At 40.0% G+C, this 24,303-nt stretch overlaps 1 protein-coding gene across 3 annotated transcripts in view; it reads right to left on the bottom strand.

The window, feature by feature from the left end:
- The window catches only part of FARP1 (FERM, ARH/RhoGEF and pleckstrin domain protein 1), a 334,579-nt gene extending 310,590 nt beyond the window's left edge, over positions 1–23,989 (bottom strand). For 2 of the 3 annotated variants that reach the window (XM_069064153.1, XM_069064152.1), the window contains exon 1: positions 22,634–23,149. The gene's annotated coding sequence lies outside the window, so the exon portion shown is untranslated. Of the gene's footprint in view, positions 1–22,633; positions 23,150–23,858 lie in introns of those variants that run through there. The other variant, XM_069064154.1, reaches the window with a different exon arrangement.
- Positions 23,990–24,303: the final 314 nt, after the last annotated feature.

Below are 24,303 nucleotides of genomic sequence, written 5' to 3'. Positions count from 1 at the left end.
TGACAGGCCATTTCCCCCATTATGCCTCTAGCACACAATCAAAAAGAGAAATGGTAGTATTGCATTAGCATTCTCAGAAGGTCTCATTTCCCATCCCTTTTATTATGTGACTTTAATTTTAAAACAGAACTCCTTTCTTTTGATGCATTAGTACACTGATGCCAACCACATAGCTTTTTGGCCATGCTGACATTAAAAGACTTTATCCAAATCTACGTTATTAGTTTCATCAAAGATGGAATAAAAAAATCTATAGGATTTCAATAATTGCTTTTTAAAAATAAAAAGTACAATCTTCAAAAGCAGAAAACAAGTTATAGTTGAAAGCTTTCACAATGTAATTAAACTTCCATGAAGAGAAAAGAATTTACTATATTACAAGAAATCATAATGATAAATCCAGTTGTTGGATGTAGTCCCTTATCCTATTAACAGAAGATCTTTCCTCATTTTACTTCTTTCACCCTTTTATTAGGCTGAGCACCGAAATAAATGCATAGGGCAGAAGAAAGATGAACAGGGACTATAAGAAATCTGTCACAGTATACATTTGAGAAGAAAATGATTTAGCTCTTAAAGGCAACCATAGGAAGCAGAAATTCAATCATGCCAAATAGGTTTCTAGTTCTAAAAATGAGCATTCCAGTTGTAAGAGGAAGCACAGTATAGTGGACTTGGAATTGGAAGACCTGTGTTTCTTCATTCCAATTCTGCCACTCTCTTGGCTCTACAACTTTGAATAAGTTAGGACATGGAAACACACACACAGAGGCACATCCAGAACAGAAACCTCCCACTTCTCTCTGGATCACCCTATGACCACTCCCAATTCCCTTGCTCCCCCACGGCTCCAATGCCTTTGTATGTAAAGAGTTTTGAAAATCCTACTGTACTGTGTAACTATTATTATTGTATTTTTCTTTACTGTTAGCAGACCCTATAGTTTTGCTTTAGATGGCCAATGAGCCATTCCCAACCCTATCCCACTTCTGGGTGTTAGTTACTTGCTAAAGTAGAACAAAATTATTTCAGGATTCTCATGCAAGGCAAATAGCCAGTTAATAGGCAATTTTTAAAGTGGCAGGCATTGTTCGAGGACATGCAAAGAAAGGCAAAAGAGAATCCTAATAATCTTAGAATAAGATGGTAGTGAAGAGTAGTCTGGCAAACATGTTAATGAATAGAAAATTTAAGTGTGTGGGTCCTATTCCTCCCTAAAAATAGTACAAGTAGATGGAGGGCTTCTATAGTTTAATGTAATGTGGTTTGTATTACAAAACTAAGTGTTCATTTACAAAATCCTGATTGCTAATTTGTCAACCAAGGTCAGGGGGGAAGCAATAAAAAAAGAAGTTGAGAGAATTAAATAACTTCTATTTCTTTTGTTCCACTCCTGGGTTTAGTCATAAAGTATCCTCAGAGAAGCCTAGACAAATGCCACAGGGTTGCTGCAAATTGGCAAAAATGTCAAAAAAATGGCAACAGTCAATGTTAAAGGGGTTGTGGGAAAATAGGCATACTAATACATTGTTGGTAGAGATAGGAAATGGTCCAACCATTTTGGAAAGCAATTTGGAATTTTGCAAATAAAGTAATTAAAATTTCTATACCCTTTGAACCAAAGACTCTATTACTGAGTTTATACCCCCAAAGAAGTAATTCATAAGAAAAGTCCCCACACACTCCAAAATATTTATAGCAGAACTTTTTGTGATTGCTAAGAATTGGAAACAAAGTAGATGCCCATTGACCAGGGAATGGCTAAACAAATTGTGAGACATGAATGTAATGGAATACTACTGTACTATATAAGATTATGTATGGAATCAATACAGAAAACTATGAAAAGATCTATATGAACTGAGGCACAGTAACTTAAGCAGGGATAAGAAAACAATATACACAGTAATCACAAAAAACATAAATGGAAAGAATTACATACCAAAAAATCAAAAGTAAATGTAACAAAAGATCATATAAAGATCCAGCAAGACTTGAGCACAGAAATATGAGAGGACATCCCTAATCCACATCTTTGTAGAGGCTGGAGGTCCACAGTTACTACAAAAATATTTTCAACCTTTCTCAATGTATTGATGTTACCCTGATTTTCTTCCTTTCAAAAAAAAAAAACCCCAAAGAATTGTTTGTCATATTGGATGGCTCTCAGGAGAGAGAAGAATAAATATATGTGATACTATGGTGATGTCAGAAACAGAAAACATCAATTTTTTTTAAAATGTCACAGGGTTAAGGGTGCCTACTAGAATATGTTCAATGAACATGAGCGGCAGTTAGATTCCAAACTTTATCCACTCCCACATTTACAACTCTTTACTTGGTACTATTTACTTGCAAAGCTAGGCCAGCTTTGCTCAGCAATCAAGAGAAAGACAAATATACCAATTATGCTTAAAATTAAGAAGAAAAAAGAGTGTAGCCCCCTTTTACTCTTACATCACTTATTTCTGCCATAGTCACAATAGGAATTACACTATTTCGAATACTGATCAACATAGAAAAGAACTCAATTTAGTATCCTAAAGGACAAGTTCATTTTGAAGATTTTGTGTGTGTTATTTCTCAAGAAGTAAAAACAAAAGCCCAGATTACACAGTAATCATCTCATTTCCACTCTCTGAACAGGGCTAACTTATCAAGCTGTCACTTAATCTTCCAGGCCTAAAATGTGTCTTGGATAACACATTTATTATTTTCTTGGTCTATTAGAAATGAGGAAGTGAGAAACAGGTGCAAAAATTGGTTTTTGTCTGACATAACATAACTAGATTTGATCTCTTTTTGGAATGGAAACATACATTTTGGCACAGAATGACAGAGCTTTTGACTTGGAAGGGACCTTAGAGATTTCCTAACCTAATCCATTCTAAAATAAATAAGGAAATTGAGGATCAGAAGTGAGATGATTTTCCCAAGGACACACAGCTAGTTAGTTGGCTGAACTGGAACAAAAACTCAGCTTTCATGAATTTCACCAATCCAATTATCTGATCACTTTACTTAAAAAAAAAAAAAACTTCAAAGAACATGCAAAGGAATATATCTGTTTACTAGAACTAATTTCAAAAGGCATGTAGATACTAGCTCATCACCAGATTTTGTTTGTTATTTTCCCATGGTTAAGATGGTGCATATTTTACCCATCTGACTCTTTTAAAATTGTTTTATAGTTTAATCAGCACTACTGTTCATGTATTCATTCTCACACATAGCATATGCATTTTTAAAATTGTTCTAAAGTTTAAAGTTAGACTGTTTTCTTTTGATATAAACATTTACAAGACTTATTCCTTTTCTATATATATTTACTTCCTGCTAGGATCACTGATTTGACCTTCTGTTACTTAAGACAAACAACTGAATGATTGAACTATAGAACTTTAGAGATGAAAGGCACCACAGAAATGCTCTCTTTGGTGTCCCTTTCAATAGAAAAGTAGATAGAGAAGTACTAGTTAAACCAGGAGATTGTTTAATTCATTTACCAAATGAGCTCCCTCTTTTAAAGATGTTTTTCTCATTCTCCAATTTCTACTATCTTTTTGCTATATTTATTCAGGGAGAAAAACTACAATTTATTTTGTGGACTGAGGCAAGTTATATCACCTCCTTAAATATCCAACTCCTACTGTTATTTTTTTACCAGTCAATCCTACATCATTTACTCATTTTTTAAAGCAGTAATAGGATTACAATCCCTATTTTATTAGTTAAGATTCCCATTCTCAATCTAAATCCCTAAGTGATATTAGTAAGGAACACTGGTAGACCTCATAGCCTCCCCCCCTCTTCCCAAATGAGATTCTATGAACTATTCAATATGATTACAATACCAATGGATTACTCTATGAAATTAGATAAGATGACCAAATGTATATAGAAAACAAAAAGAAAATAAAAAGCAAAAGGAAGTTCTTGGTACTTCAAAGGAACTCATCTCCATTTGTGTCAGCCCTAACTTTCCTATATTCTGTGCTCCCCTTCCTTTATGGTCTCCTGAAACCTGTTTTGTTGTTAAGCAAACTGACATTCCTATTAGACTGATACTTTTAGCACTCCTTCCTTTTTTCTTATATGGTTGTGAAATTGGCGACTTCCAAAAGCCTGCATCCGTACTCACTGTCTTTACCACTGGATGTCCCTTTCTCCTGTCTTACGACAAACCAAGAGACTCATCAAGAAAAATGACAAAAATTTAATGAGAGGACAGAACCCAATGAACAAGTATTCTACAATTAAAAGAAAAGAACCAAAATCCCTGACGAAGGAAAGAATTCTGCATCCTCTATAGTAATCATAGAAAAATACAGTTTTTAGATGCATTAGGAATGAAATTAAGTCAGAAACAGTTCTGTTCTCAATGCAGAATTTAAAAAGATAAAGAAGTGTTTATCCTAAAAATAGGTGTTAGAATAAGGACTTTGATCTGTGATAGCATTAGTACAGGGAACACCTGGGTGAGGAACTTCATCCATCCATGCAAGTCAGCACCTTCTTTACAACTTACAGTCTTAGATGTCTAGAACACTAAACAGTTATATGATATGACAGCATCACACAGTCAGTCATTGTGTCAGGCAACAGAACTTAAACCAACATTTTTCTGGCTTCAAAATCAGTTTTCTGTCCCTTATGCCATGCTATTTTTAATCTTAAAAAATAGAAGTTTTTAATGAGGGAATAATAGATTCAGAACACAAAAATATGGAAGTAGAAAAAAATATGCCAGAAGAGAATCAAAAGGAAAATAGTTTAAAATAATAGATTAATTCTATTTCAAGCCAAAGAAACTACCTTGAAAGACAGGATGCACAGGGATAATTTCATCATCAAAGAAAACTAACCAAAACTTTTGAATATAGATAAATAAATGACTGATCTAATATACAGACTGTTATCAGAGAACAATGCCATGTTGAAAATGTAAAGGCATGTAATGATTCAATTTTATAATTTTGATGCCTAACAATTTGTTAATTGTAAGAAGCCAGGAGAAAGACCTTCAAAATTTGAACGATCACCAATTTGAGTAACTCAGGATTACTCTATAGTCATGTGAAATCAAAGGAAAAAAATAGGATAGAATATTCCCTGGAGTTGGAGTCTAGGTACAACTGACCAGACACAGTCTGAGACTGTGTCTGTGGATAAGTAAATCAAATACATGCTGATGTGACTGTGGTTACTAGTAGGAGAACAAAGTTCCTGGTTTCAGTTCCAGGGCAGAATTTGTAGCCACCAAAGGAACTGCAGGGAGTAAGAGAGTTCCAGGTGACAGTGTCCCTAGTCAAAGCTTAAAGGGAGAGAGGAGTACCTGAGGTCAGGCACCCAGACATTGTTCAGAAAACAACACCACAAAAAACCTGAAGCTTGAGACATCCTTCACACCTTGAGTCCAACTCAAATATAAAGTTAACAACCAAGAAATAAGCCATTAAAAAAAGAATAAGCAAGCAAAAGAGAAATAACCTGACCCTAGATAGCCTCTATGGTAATAGAGAAGATCAGAGTTCAAACTCAGAAGAAAACAGTGAAGTCAAAACAGCTGCTTCTAATTCAAAGAAAAATGTTAAATGGTCACAAGCCCAAAAAGAGTTCTTTGAAGAGTATAAAAAGGACTGCAAAAATAAGATAAGAGAAGTTGAGGGAAAATTGGCAGGGAGGGGGGAAGAGTAATGCAAGACAATCAAGAGAATTATGAAAAGGAAACCAATGAATTGGAAAGAGATCCAAAAACTTACAGAAGAAAATAACTCCTTAAAAATTAGACCTAGGAAAGGGGATGCTAACAACTTTACCACACACTAAGAAATAATAAAACAAAATCAAAAGAATGAAAAATAAAAGAGAATGTGAAACATCTCATTAGAAAAACTGACATGGGGGCGGAGCAAAGATGGCAGAGTAGAAGCAAGACCTTCCCGCGGCTCCAGCTTCCACCCTCCCCAACCCATGTAAAAAGGGGACTCTAAACAAACTTTGGAGCTGCAGAACCCACAAAATGACACAGAGAAACTAACCTCCCACTGAGGACAGCCCGGCAGGAATCGGCCAGCGCAGCGCTCTGGGAGCCGAGCCCAGCACCATGCTGAGGCTTTAGCCCCAAGGCGGGCCTGACCAGCCGCCAGCCAGAGGGACTCCAGATCAGCAACAGCTGTGGCCTTTTCCAGATTTATCAATACACAGATGCGAAGGACAAGGTGAGAGGCCAGTGCAGTCTGGCCTTTGGGACCAGTAAGTGGGAGTGCATGGCTTTTACCCCCGGGCCGAGAAACCGCTGAGACGCCAGCACGGCCTGCCAGCGCCAGGTGCTTGGCTCTTGCACCGAGGGTGAAAAGCCACTGAGGGCTGCAGCACAGCCACCACCACTTGGCAGCTTCAGCTCCTGGCCTGCAGAGTGTAGGGGGACCAAGCACCAGTCTGAGGGGTAATCGCTCTTGCTTTAACCTGCTTGGATCTGGATTGCAGTCTAGGGTGGAGGTCCTGGGGTGTGTGTCCAGCTTGCCAGAGTGTGTGGAGACCTCAGAGAGGGCACCCATCTAATACCTCCGGCAGCTGAGAAAACCCCAGCATTTGGGACGAAAACTCCCCTGTCTGGTGGCAGAGTCCTACTGTGGCAAAAAGCCCAAAAGTCAAATAATTGAGTGGCAAAATGAGCAGGCAGAGGAAACAAAGCAGACAGAAGATTCCAACATTACACTCCTATTTTGGGGATAAGAAGGAGCAAGGCATGGAACAGGTGGAAAACAGTGAAGTCAGAACTCCTACACCAAAAGCTACAAAGGAAAATACAAGCTGGTTATAGGCCATAGAGGACCTTAAGAAGCAAATAAGAGAAGTGGAGGAAAAACTGGGAAGAGAAATGAGAACAATGCAAGAAAATTATGAAATGAGAGTCAACAGCCTGACTGAAGAAAATAATACCTTAAAAAACAGACTGACTCAAATGGCAAAGGAGGCTCAAAAAGGCAATGAGGAGAAGAATGCCTTAAAAAGTCGAATTTGCCAGATGGAAAAAGAATCTCAAAAGCTCACTGAGGAAAATCATTGCTTCAGAATTAGATTGGAGCAAATGGAAGCTAATGACTTTATGAGAAATCAAGATGCTGTCAAACAGATCCAAACAAATGAAAGAATAGAAGGCAATGTGAAATATCTCATGGGAAAAACCACTGACCTGGAAAATAGATCCAGGAGAGATAATTTAAAAATTATTGGACTACCTGAAAGCCATGACCAAAGTAAGAACCTAGAAAGCATCCTTCAGGAAGTTCTCAAAGAAAACTGCCCTGATGTTTTAGAACGAGAGGGCAAAATAGAGGTTGAAAGAATCCACCGATCACCTCCTGAAAAAGATCCCAAAAAGAAAACTCCTAGGAATATTATAGCCAGGTTCCAGAATTCCCAGATTAAGGAGAGAATATTACAAGCAGCCAGGAAGAAACAATTTGAATATTGTGGAAACACAATCAGGATAACCCAGGATCTGGCAGCTTCTACACTGAGGGATCGAAGGGCTTGGAATGTGATATTCCAGAGGGCAAAGGAGCTGGGATTAAAACCAATCACCTACCCAGCAAAACTGAGTATCATGTTTCAGGGGAAAATATGGTCATTCAGTGGAATACAGGACTTTCAGGCATTCTTATTGAAAAAACCAGAGTTGAATAGAAAATCTGACATTCAGATACAAGAAGCAAGAGAAGCATGAGAAGGTAAACAGGGAAAAGAAATCATAAGGAACCTATCAAAGCTGAACTATTAACATTCCTACATGGAAAAACAATAATTGTAACTTATGAAACTTTTCTCAGTAGTTGAAGGGATTAGAAATATATATATATATATATATATATATATATATATATATATATATATATATATATATCTTTATATGAGGGTATGTGGGCATATGAATACATATGTGAATGTGTGTATATATGTTTACAGGTATACATAGATAGAGGGCATGGGACCAATTTAACAGGAAGGGATGATACTTAAAAGGTGAAATTGAGAGGTGAGAGGAATATAATGAGAGGAGATGGGGAGAGACAGATTGGGGCAAACTATCTCATACAGAAGAGGCAAGGGAAAATGGTTGCAATGGAGGGGAAGAATAGGAGGGCAGAAGGGAATGGGTCAACCTTATTCCTATAGAATCTGGCTTGAGGAGGGAGGGAAATACACACTAAATAGGGTATCTCACCCTCCAGGAGAATGGGGGAGAAGGGGATGAGAGGGGGATGATGGAAGGGAGAGCAGGCTGGGGGGGGGGGGGAATTGGAAGCACCCAGTTTTGAAAAGGGACAGGATCAAAGTAGAGAATAGAACGGGTGGGAGGGAAATGTAGTCAGTCTTTTACAATATATCTACTATGTTATTGTTTTGCATTAGCCGCACATGTACAACCTATACTGAACTGCTTGTCTCCCCAGTGGGGGTGGGTGGCAGGGGGGGAAGGGAATGAATCTGGGATTGAAAGTTTTAAAATCAAATATTCAAATATATATGTGTGTGTGTGTATACAAAATTTTAAAAAAATTATGTATAGAAAAACTGACATGAAAACAGGTCTAAGAAAAAACAGTTTAAGAATTGTTGGACCACCATAAAGTTATAATCAAAGCGTCTAGACACTATACTTCAAGAAATTGCTAAGGAAAATTGCTCTGAAGTTACTAGAGGGTAAAATAAAAAGTAAAAAATCCACCAATTACCACCTGAAAGGGATCAAAAGATGAAAACTCACAGGAACATTATAGCTAAGTTTTGAAGCTCCCAGGTCAAGGAGAAAATACTACAATCAACTAGAAAGAAACAATTTAAGTACTGTGGAGCTACAGTCAAGATAACATAAGATTTAGCAGCCTCTACATTAAAAGACTGAAGGGCATAAAACATCATATTCCAAAGAGAAAAGGAGCTAGGTTTGCAACCAAGAATAACTTACCCACCAAAGCTAAGTATAATCTCAAAAGTTAAAAAAAAAAAAAGATATTTAGTGAATTAGAGAACTTTCAGGTATTCTTGAGGAAAGACCAGAACTGAGTGGAAAAGCTGATCTATAAGAATCAAGAGAAACATAAAGTAAACATGAGAAACCAATGCTAAGAGACTTAGTTAATAAGGCCAAACTATTTACTTCTTATATGGGAAAACATTATCTATATAAACTCTTAAGAATGTCATCATTACGAGGGTAATCTGAAAGAGCGTACATAGATAGAAGGCTTGGGATTGAGTTGAGTTGAGTGTGAATGGGATGATCGTAAAAAGCAATACTGGATAGGGAGTGGTAAATTAGAGCAATTATCAAATAAAACGAGGGGAGAGTGGAAGAACCGCTACAACGTAGGGCAGGAGGAGAAGGACAACGAATAGGGTGAAAACCTTATTTTCATCAGAACCGGGTTAAACAGGGTTAAACCGGGTTAAAAATCTTCTTGACTTACATCGGAGGAAGGATAGGACAAAAAAAGAGGAAGAGAAAGATAAAGTGAGGGAAATAGGACTGAGAGAAATACACAATTAGTAATTATAACTTTGAGTATAAATGAGATGAACTCGCACATAAAATGGAAATAGCAGGGTAAGTTGAAAAACCAGTACTGCTTACAAAAAAAAAACTTTTAAATGAGAGATGCACAAAGAGTAAAAAGAAAGGGCTGGAGTAGAATTTATTATACTTCAGCTAATGATAAAAAAGCAGGGGTAGCAATCATGATCTCAGACAAAGTTAAAGCTAAAATAGATTTAATTAAAAGAGATTATGAAGGAAGGTGCTATCTATCTCCAGAGAACTGATAAAACAGATGTATAGTATGAGTTATGTGTATATGTGTGTGAGAGTGTGTGTGTGTGTGTGAGTGAGTGAGAGAGAGAGAAATAAGATTTAATTTTAAAATATTGTTTGGAAATCAAAAGTGAAAGAGGCCAAAAAAATGAAGGAAGGCAAGGTATTTGTACAAAAATATTTATAGCAGATCTTTTTGTTGTGGTAAATAAATGGAAATTGAGGGAATGGCCATCAATTAGGGAATGGATGAACAAGTTGTGGTACATAATTGTGATGAAATACTATTATACTTTAAAAAACAATAAGCAGGATAGTTTCAGAAAAACTTGGAAAGACTTATGTGAATTGATGCAAAGTGAAGTAAGCAGAATCAGGAGAATATTGTACACAATAACAATATCATATATGATGATCAAACATGAATGACTTAGTTATTCTCAGCAATACAGTGGAATTGACTTGGATCAAAAGACTCAGAATAAAAAATGTTATCTACCTCCAGAAAGAAAATTAATGAACTCTGGATGCTGATTGAAACATACCTTTTTTTTAAACATTCTCTATTTTTCTTTTTTGTTTGTTTTCATCTTCTTTTGCAACATGGGTAATATGGCAATGTGTTTTGAATGACATTACATATAACTGATATTAAATTGCTTGTCTTCTGGGGTGGCTAGGTGTCACAGTGAATAGAGCACGGGCCCTGGAGTCAGGAAGATCTGGGTTTGGATCCGGCCTCAGACACTTCACACACACACACACACACACACACACACACACACACAATAGCCATGTGACCTTGGGCAAGTCACTTAACCCCAACTGCCCTCCAAAAAGCAAAAAAAAAAAATTGCTCTTCTTCTCAAGGAGGGACAGGAGGAAAAGAAAGAATTTGAAATCCAAAATGAAATATTTGACAAAATTAGTTATATGTATGTCTATATATGCATATATGTATATATATATATAAACACTTTTTTTTAAAAAGAGGGTCCTAAAAGTTGTTAGATAATAACTACCAGAATCTTGATTAGATGGTAAATATGAACTGAATGAAACTCAAAGGAAGAGTAATAGTGGTAGAGAGAAAGCCTGGAGGGAGCAGTGGGGAGCAAGGAGAATTCCAACTCCTCCCCTTGAGTCAGGGGATTGCAGCCAGTGCTAGAAAAGGGTGACTGTAGGTGAGAGTCAAGTCTCAGTGAGAGCAGGTAGATGGAAGGAGTGAGAAAGGAAAAGGTTTAAAATGAGAGCAAATTTGTTACTTTTGGATCAGGCATTCCAAAGAGCACAGCCAAAGAGGTCAGTGAGGGACAGAGGTTTGAACAATGACAGATGAAAATCACTGGGAAAAGGAAGGATATGATGTAGTAAGAGTTCAGTAATGACTGAGGAATAAGTTCAGGCAGGTAATCATCATCCATAGATGATGTGCCTCAGGTTGAAGTCTTCCCAAGCTATCAAGAAACAATCTGTAAAGTCCCAGGCAAAGTAACTGGTGGAGTGGGAGTTGTAATAAGTCACAGAAGTGAGAGGCAGTGAGATAGAATAGTTGCCTACAAGATGGAGAGTACTGAGAAGTAACCCCCTTTGGTAGCAAGGATATGGATGCAGATGTGCCCACGTGTGGCTCTAATCCCCAATTTTCCTTAGTCGGTCTCTCTTCCTGGGCTAGGACCTGTTCACTCACTGCACCAACCCATATCAGCAGCTTGGACTGGTCCCCCAGAGAGGTGGCCACCCAGCTATTATTCCACTATTCAGGGACCTAAGGGATCGTCCTTGTGGTTGACTTCCCATCAATACTAAAGCTCTGTATTCTTTACTAATTTATTTCTCATGAACACATCAGCCACTGATACTTGACCTTCACTAAAACATTTACCAAAAATGTAAAGCAAACATATATTTATATAATTTTTCACTCACAATATTTCCCCACTTTCCAATAATGCAAAGTATCCAAAGCGTGATTGAACACACTCTTAAAGACCCCGGCTAGTGAGGTACACATGTGGGAAGTTGTAATGTAATATCAAGCAAAGGCAACTTCCCAGGTTCAAAATACCAGCATAGGTGCTCTCTATTTTATTTCAGTAACAAACCCAGAACAGAGAAGATCAAAACATGACATCATTCAAAATACAGCATTTACTAAGTGTGATTAAATCATCTCCAAGGCCTACCCCACCCCAGGACTTTCCAATCATTCAATCAATTACAAAGTCTCTGTTCCAAATACTTCTCCACCCCTAGGCTATACCTTAATTAAGTCCACCACAAAGCCCCTCTTCTCAAATGGAGATTAGTTTCCAAACATAAGTAAAATACATTCATTTGCTCAACCATAGAACACAAAAAGGTCAAAAGTTCCCCACCCCTGGATCACAATTGAATCTACCCCAGAGTTACATCAAGTTTAAACACAGCACTTAATACCCAAATGGAGGTCTTTTCTTCATCTTGACACGAGGCAAGTTCTCAGCAATCTTAGTTCCTGGGGAGACAAGGCTTAGCAAGGCCATAAGATACATTGCCAGTCCCTTCATGAATTTATCCTCTGTCTGTAGAACAGTCCTAGAACCCCTGAACACATTAGCAAAGCCCTCTCCCAGGATTTCTGTAAACATACAACAAGAAAATCCTTCTTCAGGGCTTCTGAACCAACAGAAAGGCTCCCAGACCCCTGCAACAACAGCACTGTCCTTCACCAGTGGACAGTATTCATTCTGTCTGCCGGACAGTCTCCAGACCCCTGCAACAACAGTACTGTCCCTCACCAGTGGACAGTATTCACTCTCAGTACTGTCCCTCACCAGTGGACAGTATTCACTCTCTGTCTGCAGGACAGTCTCAGGCCTTCTTAACCAAATGCCAGGTTCCAGGACTTCTTCAACAGGACAGTCTTTCACCAGTGGACAAATCTGGCAAAATAACATCAAAACAGACAGACAAAGTACCAGCAAAACAGCCATGTCTCCTCAGTCCTTGGCAGCTCAGGGGGCAGGTCTCAAAAGTCCAGGGCAATTCAAAGCGGCCACCAGCAATCTCTTAGTCTCTCCCTCTCCACGAGGTGCTGCTCCCAAAAAGAACTTCCGCCTCTCTCTTGTCTCTCCAAATCTACGTCCCCAGCTCCTCCCAGTCAGGACTTTCTTTTCACATCAAAAAGTCCATCCCACAGGTGGGATTAACAAGCTCTGGGTTTTAATACAATCAATTTGAAAACCAAGCCAATACAGGGGAATCTTTAATTGCCATTACTATCACAGAAGTACATGTGGCCAGGACGGCTCACAACTCCGTAACTGTAGACTGCACATAAAAGTCCCTTGAGAGGTGTGGTTTCTTGGTTTAATAAAAACATCCAGTGCTAAGCTGTACTCATCCATGCTGTGCTTGACTAACATAGCAACCGGACTAGTCCATCTACTGAGTGACTTCTCCGATGCTTTTCTTCCAAGATTCTTTCTCGTCGACAGCAACTATCTCATCCATCACTTCTGGATTCAGGCTTAGCCAAATGTCTTCAGCTAAAGTGGCATTGTGCCATTTTAGGAAAAGACACTAACCTTCATTCTAAAGCTGGCAAAAGAACCTCCCAAGTCTACACCCTTGTGATATTCTCATACTTCTCCACGTCTCAGTAATGTGTGGCAGTGCAGAGAAGGAAAGTGGTACCACTGGGAATTTTTTGGAGAGAAGATAAGTTTTGAAACGTCCATTACGGTAAATGGGATAGAGAATCAATTAGAGGACTAACTAAGAGAACTACCTTGCTGCAGTGAGGGTACATTTGATATTAGATAATAAAATCTGTTGTGGACTCAGTCAAGACATTTACATAACTTCTTACAGCACCATTCAACAAAATGTTGATGATGAATAGGAGGCAGAAGATGAAGGAATAATCCAGGGTTAGAGTTTGGCAAGATGTGAGAAATGTACTATTGAGTTGTTCTGCTAAACTGATTTTTTTCTTTTATAATCTTTATTAAAAGTGATGCCTCACTAAGTAGTAGAGGGAGGAGAGATATATTCAGAAAAGAATGTAATGAACAAATTGATTTGGTTCTGGTTAAAAATAGATAAGTTGACTAGTGAAACAAATTAGGTATACAATATAAAGAAGTAAATTAACCTAGTAGCTTTTAGTTTGACAAACTCAAAGACTCTACCTACTGAGGGTAAGACCTTGATATTTGACAAAAACTGCTGGGAAAAGTAAAATAATTTTACAGAAATTAGGTTTATACCAACACTTTACAGCACATATCAAGAAAAGTTCCAAATGGATACATGACTTAGATATAAAAGGCCATATTATAAACAAATAGAAGGACAAGGAAGAAATTACCTTTCACATTTATGTGAAATTTTGGGAGATATTTAGGAGAACAATTCATGAAGAAATAGGTGATAAAGAGGATCATTGAAGATAAAAATTACATAAAATTTAAAAGTTTTTACACAAACAAAACCAATGCATTTAAAATTAGAAGGTAAAAAGCTAAGAAAATATTTGCACTAGTTTTCTCTGTTAATCATCTCATTTCACAGATACATTAATCAATCAATAAACATTTATTAAGTGCCTGCTGTGGCAGGCACTGTGCTAAGCGTAAGGGGCAGGGGGAGAAAGGCAAAAAAAAGACAGTCCTCATAATTTAATGTGGGAGACAACATATAACCAAATATGTATAAAGCAAGCTACATAAAGGATAAATAGAAAATAGTTAACAGAAAGAAAGCACTGGAATTAAGAAGGGTTAGGAAAGGTGTGATAGTAATGGCAATTAAAGATTCCCCTGTATTGGCTTGGTTTTCAAATTGATTGTGTTAAAACCCAGAGTTTGTTAATCCCACCTGTGGGATGGGCTTGTTGATGTGAAAAGAAAGTCCTGAACTGGGAGGAGCTGGTGATGTAGATTTGGAGAGACACTAGAGAGAGGCGGAAGATCTTTTTGGAAGCAGCACCTCGTGGAGAGAGAGAGACTAAGAGAATTGCTGGTGGCCGCTTTGAATTGCCCTGGACTTTTGAGACCTGCCCCCTGAGCTGCCAAGGACTGAGGAGACATGGCTGTTTTGCTGGTACTTTGTCTGTCTGTTTTGATGTTGTTTTGCCAGATTTGTCCACTGGTGAAAGACTGTCCTGTTGAAGAAGTCCTGGAACCTGGCATTTGGTTAAGAAGCCCTGAGACTGTCCTGCAGACAGAGAGTGAATACTGTCCACTGGTGAGGGACAGTGCTGTTGTTGCAGGGGTCTGGAGACTGTCCTGCAGACAGAGTGAATACTGTCCACTGGTGAAGGACAGTGCTGTTGTTGCAGGGGTCTGGGAGCCTTTCTGTTGGTTCAGAAGCCCTGAAGAAGGATTTTCTTGTTGGATGTTTACAGAAATCCTGGGAGAGGGCTTTGCTAATGTGTTCAGGGGTTCTAGGACTGTTCTACAGACAGAGGATAAATTCATGAAGGGACTGGCAATGTATCTTGTGGCTTTGCTAAGCCTAGTCTCCCCAGGAACTAAGATTGCTGAGAACTTGCCTGGTGTCAAGAAGAAGAAAAGACCTCCTATTGGTATTAAGTGCTGTGTTTAAACTTGATGTAACTCTGGGGTAGATTCAATTGTGATCCAGGGGTGGGGAACTTTTGACCTTATTGTGCTCTGTGATTGACAAATGAAGGTACTTTACCTATGTTTGGAAACTAATCTCCATTTGAGAAGAGGGCTTTTGTGGTGGACTTAATGAAGGTATAGCCTAGGGGTGGAGTAGTATTTAGAACAGGGACTTTGTAATTGATTGAATGATTGGAAGATCCTGGGGTGGGGTAGTACTTGGAGATTATTTAATCACACTTAGTAAATGCTGTATTTTGAATTATGTCATGTTTTAATCTTCTCTGTTCTTGGTTGGTCACTGAATAAAATAGAGAGCACCTATGCTGGTATTTTGAACCTGGGAAGTTGCCTTTCTTTTGGCATTACATTACAAAAGGCTTCCTCTAAAAGGTGAGATTTTAATTGGAACTGAAAAGGGAACCAGGGAGGTCAGTTGTTAGAGGAGAGCAGAGAGAAAATTTATAAGCATAAGAGCCATTCCCCAATTGATAACAGGCAGTTAAAAAAAAGAAAGAAATTCAAATTATAAGCAGCCATATTAAAAAAACATTTCAAATCACCAATAAAATTGGAGAAATACAAGTCAAAGCAACTCCAAAATTCAACCTTACAGTAGATTGGCAAAAATGATAGTTTAAAGCTTTTTGAATAAGTTAAAGACAATACTATCTTATGCAAAATTCCACTCTATGGCGTAAGTATATATATATCGGCTTGTCTTCTTCTAAAACAACATGTAATATTAATTGAAATAGCAATATTTCTTGAAGCTTATACAGATATGACACTTCTGATAGTCTCATGTTTACCTTACTTTGGGGTAATGTTATTTCTAGGGCATCATTTCTGGCTGGCATAGAGGATGGAGCACTGAACCTTGAGCCAGGAAGATCTGAGGTCAAATCCAGCCTCAAACATTTTCTAGCTGTGTGACCCTGAGCAAGTCATTTAACCTGTTGGCTTTAATTTCCTCAGCTGTAAAATGAGAATAATAATAGTACCTACCTCCCAGAGTTGTTGTGAGGCTAATATTTATAAAGTGCTATAATAAATGCTAGCTGTTAAATCAATAGATAATTTCTTCCTTTTCTTCCTCAAACTCCTACCGCATTCTGAGTAAGAACAACTTTTCATTTTTGCTTTCAGACCATCTGTTTGTTTGATTGCAGTCTTAACTTCATATTTCCTCTTTTTAAGATAAGCATGTAATATTTTCATTTTATAGCTCTTTTTAGCTCAGTTTTATTGATGCAATAGCAAAATTCTCATATGTCGTGATCAAGCACGTAATAATTTTGCTCAAATGTAATGTGACCTGACCTGAAATTCCTAAGTATTTTTCATAATTCATATAACAAGACTATTGATATTTTATACTTTCAGAGTTGAATAAGTCAACTGACCTTTACTAGCTCATCCTAATGGACTGCCTTCCCCACAAGCAATATCAGGGATCACTTTGGCAAGTTTTTAATACAGCAGATCATTCAGCAGTAAAAAGTAGGATCTGACCAAAGTGTAGATATCTTTGTGCAACATGCTACATGGAACAATCATCTTCTAAGTTAAAAGGGTGGCATTACCCTTAGGTTTATCACTGGAAATTACTTCCACAATATTTAATATTAGATAATGGCACAAAACTATTAATTTCAAAACCATATGTATAATTTTTTTTCAATTTTAGGATGTGGGAGAGGGAAAGAATCAGGCATCTAAAAGCAAAATTATATTTTATGTGTTTCTTAGGAATATTCGCAAAATACATTCAAAGTAAATCAAGACAAGCAATTTAAAAATCTAGTTTTAAACTTCCCAGAATACCAGGAAGTTGTCAGCATTAATATTAAACTTCCTTTTATAAAAAGAAAGACTGGTTTTTAAATACTCTAAAATCATGGTCAACACCTAATCAAGCCAAAGAAAACAACAAAGACCATCTTAAAATTGGATTTTCCCATTGTTGTGATGTAATTTTAAACAAACCATCAGGATAGAATAAAATCTTGTATAAAGTAAACTCAGAAAAGATCACTTGTAAATGGGGAATGTCTCTAACATAATGTGATGTCAAAGCTGACTTTTCTTTCATTTAGAAGCTAAATGCAACCCAAGTCTCTCCTGAAAACTTATGGCCATATATGACAATTTTACCACAATTAAATTAATTAATTAATTTAAATTAAACAGATTAATTGAGGGAACTCATCTACCTTGTACACAAATTCAATCTACCAATCTTCTGCCATACCTGGCAATCTTCATTCAGTACTTTAATAAAGTTACAGGTAAAAGTTGAAGACCACTGGCAGTAATGAACACAGATACTAGGAGTAACATTGCATTTGCTGGTCCTACCAGACTGGCATAAGTATCAAGTTCTCCAGACATAATATATATTTTTTTAAAGTCTCAACTAAAGCTTTTAGTTTTAGTATTGCTAGGATGCTATGATCCTAAATGGCACACAAGGAGAGACAGAATATCAAAAAACAAAAACAAAAAACGTAGATAAAGAACTTTCTCCACCTTAAGATGAACTAAGAATTTTTGAGACACTGAGTAAAAATAAAAATCTGTATTTAGCAAGAAATGGATCCAAAACTTATTTGTGCAACCTTATGACACAAAACAACTCTTAAAAAAATCTTTAGCAGTCTCATACTTACAATGATAAACCACGATTCCAGAAGACCAAGGATAAAATGTAACTGAATTAAAATTCAGAATGAGACATACATTTTTGAAGATGGTCAATGTGGTAATTTATTTTGCATTTTTGTGATGGGGGGGTTTATTTTTCCTTTCTATTCAATTGAGGGAGCTGGGAGAGAAAATAAATGTGTGTAATAAAACAAATGTTTCATATCAATCTTTCTCATTCTTTGTATTCCAACATGTTCATGCTCTTACCGTGTTTCCCCGATAATAAGACCTATCCCGAAGATAAGCCCTCCCTTTACTGTGTAAGATTCCTCTAAAATAAGCCCTCCCCCGAAAATAAGCCCTATTAAGATTGCTACTGTAGTAAAGGTGATCCCCAGCGCTACATGCTACATTACCGTACCCTCTGTATGCACCATCCCCCCCTCCGTGAAACGCACGCTGCGCTCCGAGCTGCATCCAATCAGAGCTGCAGCAGTGAGCGCGTCATCCTGTTCTTCCCCAGTGATTTGCTTGCTGGCGCCATTGAGAGCAGTGCCGCGGAGGAGAGCTGAGGCAGGACAACATAAAAACCCGGTATGTAAGCGGGAGTGAGGGGGCATGATGGAGGATAAAAAGGGCATGATGGAGGAAAAAAGAACTCAGGGGACATGATGGAGTGAAAAGAAGGACTGATGGTCATAATTTTATTATTCTGTCTGTTTTGACCCCCAGACATGAGTACAAAAAGGAAGAGCTATACTGTTAAGTATAAGAAAGCAATTGTAGAGGAGTCACATGGCAAGAATCTTGCAGTTTTCTGTAAAGAAAAACTTTTGGATCTTCGAATAAATAAGCCCTCCCCTGAAAATAAGCCCTCTGGTGTTTTTCTGTCCAAAAAAAAATAATAAGACAGTGTCTTATTATCGGGAAAACACGGTAGTAATTTCATAATAAAAAAGTTTTTTAACTTACTTTCTCAAGGTCTTGATAGCCCTGTTGTCTGCTACTTAATTGGGCATTAGGAAAATAAGCAGCTCCTATATAGTAATCTAAGCGCTGGGGAAGCAGGGACAGAAGAAATACTATCAAATACTTTCTACAGAAAAGGAGATTTTTTGCAGAGCATCACAATCAGGGACTAGTGTAAGCAAAAGAAATAAAGAGATCAACATGGAATTCAGTAATCAGAGATGGGATGGCCCCAATTTGAACAAAACCAGCATATAACTAACATAAACAGAAGACAAAGAATCCACAAACACTGACAGTCTCCATAGTCCATGGCCAACCAAGAGACATATTAACTGTGTGTGCCCAGGGGCAAAAGAACTTGAATCATCTGCAGCAACAGCCTTAGTCCACAAAGATAACAAACACTATCACCATCAGGAGCCAAATCTTCAAATAGGTAAAGGAAGCATTACTCAAAACACATTGCATAAACAGAGGTGTTTGCAAATGGATTGTTTAAAGAGCCCAATCACCACATTACCAAAAGGCTAGGTGAGAATCTTTACTTAAAGCAATTTCCCTCATTCTCTGGAGAAATTCTAAAAAGCAACTTTTCTAGAACCTCCAACATGATGATTAAATTTACCTTCTTTCTTTGAACTTGTTTACTTCAGGAGTAAAATCTTATTTATTATTATTCAAAATCATATTCCCAGACTGTTTATTTCCCAGTCAATTATATAGACAAATATCCATAAGCACCATGATTACTGAGGAGTGTAAATTTCTACACTGTGTTGTCTAAAGTTCAGTAAGTAATAAAATCTCTTGGAAAAACTATTTTTTTTGTGAATAGTATTTGTGCAGTTTACAGTCTCAATATTATCATGATGGAATTTCTGTAACCAATCAGGAAAAATGAATAAGGATAGCTGATGGAATACTGGCAGAATAGTATTAGTATTCTAATATGACCCCATGGCAATCAATCCCCAGGGTCCTTTGAGAAAGAAGATACATAAGGAAAGAGATTATAAAAACCAGACTCCATAATATATCCTTCAGTTACCTTGGATGCCAGTATTTCCACTTAAAAATGAAATACGCTATAAAATCATAGGCTCAAATCTTTCAGGGACTAGGAGTCACATATGAAAAACTGACATCACAAGCCAAGTAATCATGGATTATTTCCATTCCATACTAAGCAAAGAAGTTACAGATTCTCTGAGTTATACCTGCAGAGATTAGAATCTGGTTATCTCTACCCCAGAGGACTGTACCTCCACCACCAGTGTTTCTTGCTTCACATAGTGGGTGAGGTTTAGGTTAATTTAGGTTATTCAAAACTAAATAACTCCTAGTAATGTCACTATTATAAAAAGTAGATAACTAAGGGGTTTTTTTTTGGTGGTGTGAAATATAGTTCTGATACTAGCTGTATGATCATAAGCAAATCACTTTCTCCCTGAACCTCATTTTCTTCAAATGTAAAATGAAGTTACGGACACCTGTTGTACCTACCTCACAGGGTTGCTGTGAAGATCAAATGTGTATGTAGAGCTCTGTGAACTTTAAATAACTATATTGTCAGATATTATTATTTTTAATTATATTTCTTTTATTTGGGGGGATTTGTACCTGTGACTTCATTCCCTTGTGTGTATGGAAGTTCAAGTGCTTTATCAATGCAGGTTGGCAACTATTCTATTTCATAATACTGTTTAGAGAATTGCCCTGGGTAACAGAGCTAGTATGTGTCAGTCAGGACTAGATTTCATTTCTTCATGGCCCATCAAGCTGCCAATTTCATATGGCTGAACTAATTCCAGCACCAAATTCTTGCCACAATTATGTGTTGCAAGAATAAAGAAAAATCCTATCCGCCTATATTTCCATCACCTTGTATATGTATCTAAAGGGCACAATTTTGTTTTGTTTTTATTTCCCTGTAGACAAACTGCTTGGAGGTAGGTCTATCCAAAAAAAAGGAGAAAAAGAAGGCACCAAATTGGGTCATGGAGAAGTGGGGGCAGGGGGAGAAAGGCAGCCAGATGTACAGAACTCCAAAGAGCCTTCTTTGCCTCATCCTAACAATGAAGCCAATTTTAAAACCAATCTTCAAAGCCCTTCTCACTCTTAGGATGGGAAAAGCCAAGTAAAGAAAATGACCAACCGACAGACACTATAATGGTGAGGTAGCTCAATTAGACCACATTCAATTCTTCATAACAGTTTTGGATCTAAGATTATGCTGTTTATTGAAGGAGAGGAGTTATGGTTTGTTCAGGGAATCTACTAAAATTCTAGATGAGTCCGTAAGGAATGGAGCACATGTGCTATAGAAGGGCTAGAAGCAAGAGAAAGGCTCTGCAAAATATATACTGCATTGCAAGAGTCACAGAGGAAAGGTCCCTTTTCTCCTGACCAGTCTGCTAAACAAATAACTGGAAATTCAATGTGCTTTTTACCATAGAACAGAATAAAAAAAAAAAAAAGGCAGACTGGCCACGCTGCTTTTATGTGTACTGCTAAGCTGTTCCAGATGAAAATCAAGATTTTTTTTTTCCCTCCAAGTCCTTGTACAGAACAAGCCCATGGGGCTACAAGGAACTCATTCCTGTGTAAAGCCCAATCCTGGGGACACTGAACAGATTCCCCAAACCAGCAGGAAGCAATGAGTTGTCCATTTGGCATTACAGCTATAAATGCACTTCAGACTCATTAAGAGGAATTTATCCTTTGATTTAAAAATAAACAGACGCACACTCAGCACCAAGCTGGATCACACATTTAAAGTTTCCAGTATTTAGGATTTTTAAATCACATTCAAAAGATTTTTTTAAATGGACATCACATTTTTTTAAGATAGAAGTCTTCCGCACGTGGAAATGGAGGGGGGGGCAGGGTAGGAAATGGGGAGATAGATGTTCAATGAAATCTAACTTGTGCTAAGACTATCTTTGTCACCCAAGTCTAAGGACTGCAGCGTAACTTTGTGACCAGATCTTAACAAGCTCTGGACACTTCACAGGACACACTCGGGTTTTACATCTATGCGCCTCATACTCAGCTCTAGGGACTAAAGTGTCCAGAAAAAGCTTCCCAATGCTGTCACCGAAGAGGGGGAAGGTTAAGAAGGAACAGGGCTGGACACCCAGGGTCCCCGAGTTAAAGGAAAGCAATGGAAAGTGCCCTCCCATGCTTGCGCTGCCCCGGGAATCCAACAAGGCACCCGGAGTCCCCTACTATTGTTAGGTTACGGCCGCGTCCACCAGCCCGGCCCGGGAACCTCCCGCTTCCAAAAAGCCCCACCCACCAGCCCATCTCCCACCCAGGGGAAGCCATCCTCACCTGCCCCAGGCCCCCACCCCGCTCGCAGGGGCCGTCCCAGGTCCGATCTCCTCCTCCGCCCTTCACCACCACCACCCAGTTTTCCCCAGTAGCCGAGCGACTTCCACAAGTTGCTGCAGCTGCAGCTGCCCTCGCTCTCCCCACACCCACACCGCCCCTCGGGGACAAGTCCGACGCCGTCCCCTTCCTCCAACCTGGCCTCCCCGCCCCCTCCCCAGTCTTCATTGTTCCTGTAGCAGCTCGCTCTCACCTCCACGGCTCGGGGCTGGAGCCGCCGCTGCTCCCCCAGCGTCCGGGGCTCGGGCTCCCGCTGCTCCGCCGCGCCGAGGGCCCCGGGCTGCTGCTGCTGCTGCTGCTCGCGCGGCTCCCGGGCTGGGGCTGCAGCGGCTGCTTTCTATTAATACTCCCGGGCGCTGGTGGCTCCCGTCTCTGGCGCGCAAGTAGAGCTGACAGAGGCCGGCGGAGGTCCGAGCCATTAAAGGGCCCCCGGGGATAGGGAAGAAGGGGAGGAGCAGCAGGACGAAAGACTAGGGGAGAAGCAGAGGGAAGGGAGCGGGCTCAGGGTCGCCATGTCCGGCTCGACGCCCAGGCACACACCATTTGCACGGGAGAAGCCCGAGAGGCGGCGGCGGTGCCTCTTTCCTTCCCCGCCCCCTTTGCCCTCCCCACCCCTCCAAATAAAAGTAAAAGGCAGAACGGCGGCTGGCCTGCCTCCGACAGCCCCGGCAGGCGAGCGGGAACTGAACTCCGCGGCCCCACCGCCGCGGCCGCCGCACCTCCCCGCCCCTAAGCCAGCCCCCTCCGGAGGGGGAGGGGGAAAGAAGGAGGAGGTGGGGGGAAGGGGAAGCTACGGTGGAGAAGAGAGAGGGAGAGCTACAGCCCCCTCCAGCGTTCGGCCCGGCTTCCAGCCAGCCTGCTTCCCAGGCGCCGCCCCGCCCCGCCCCGCCCCAAGCTCCCGGGGAGACCCCAGGACACGCCCCGGGTCCCGGGGACACAGCTGGGGGACAGCGCCAAAAGGAAGCCAGGAGGTGTTTGAGTAGACGGTCGCCGCCGCCGCCGCCGCCCCTGCAGCGGGAGCTGCTGGGCTGGGGATCGGCACCCATCCTCCCCACCCCGCACAAACAATGCTCCCCTCTCCCAGAAGACACGACCCCCTCCCCCAAGCTCCACGCGGGACTCCCTACCCCTAGTTTCTTATCGGAACTGAGGGTCGGAGCATGTTTTCTCTACGACGCCACCGAGAAGGGAATGGAAATGGGAGAAGGAAGAAGGAGATTTAAGCCATTCTTTATACCTTTTAAGAGAAAGAACCAGGTTTGCTGATTTTAAAGAAAGAAAACTAGCGAGGTGGCTGAACAGGTAAACCTCGAGACTGTGTAGGGGTTTGAACACAATAACTGAGGGTACCGAGACCCTGGGATTTCTCCCCGTGCCCCCCGGGGTGATCTGAAGGGGCATCCCACCTAGCTACCCACCTATGTCTCTTCCCTTCGGCGGCCCCCTGGGGACAGGAGCTAGTCTTTGCTGCAAAAGCACCCGCGCCACCCTGTTCCTTCACCGCCGCGCTCCTCCTCTCCCGCGCCACCGCTACCTACAGGCGGCCAAGGGGTTAATCCCGAAGGGATCAGCTGCCACAAAAGCCCGTCCCACTCGACTGGAGGAGCCTGAAGTGGGCCCTAGGTCAGGCGTAACCAGTATCCCTAGCTGTTCCCACCCATTTCGGCCCTTCCTTCCCTCTCCTGGACTTTGGTGCAAGGATAGATTGGCCCTGGTGGGAGGCACACCTGGATTCCTCCCCTTACATCCTCCGCCTCTCCCTCTAGCCCCAGTCAGAAGCCTGGCACCCCCGAGGGCAGGCAAAGTCCCTATGCCAGGTTTATTTTCTTTCCATGGGGGAGAATGGGCTCCCTAGGCTAGAAA

This window comes from Petaurus breviceps, unplaced genomic scaffold (genome assembly GCF_028583685.1).
Source record: "Petaurus breviceps papuanus isolate PSGF00001 unplaced genomic scaffold, PetGlider_PUasm1.0 90625, whole genome shotgun sequence".
Taxonomy (NCBI): domain Eukaryota; kingdom Metazoa; phylum Chordata; class Mammalia; order Diprotodontia; family Petauridae; genus Petaurus; species Petaurus breviceps.
This window is presented reverse-complemented; position numbering and strand designations above follow the sequence as displayed.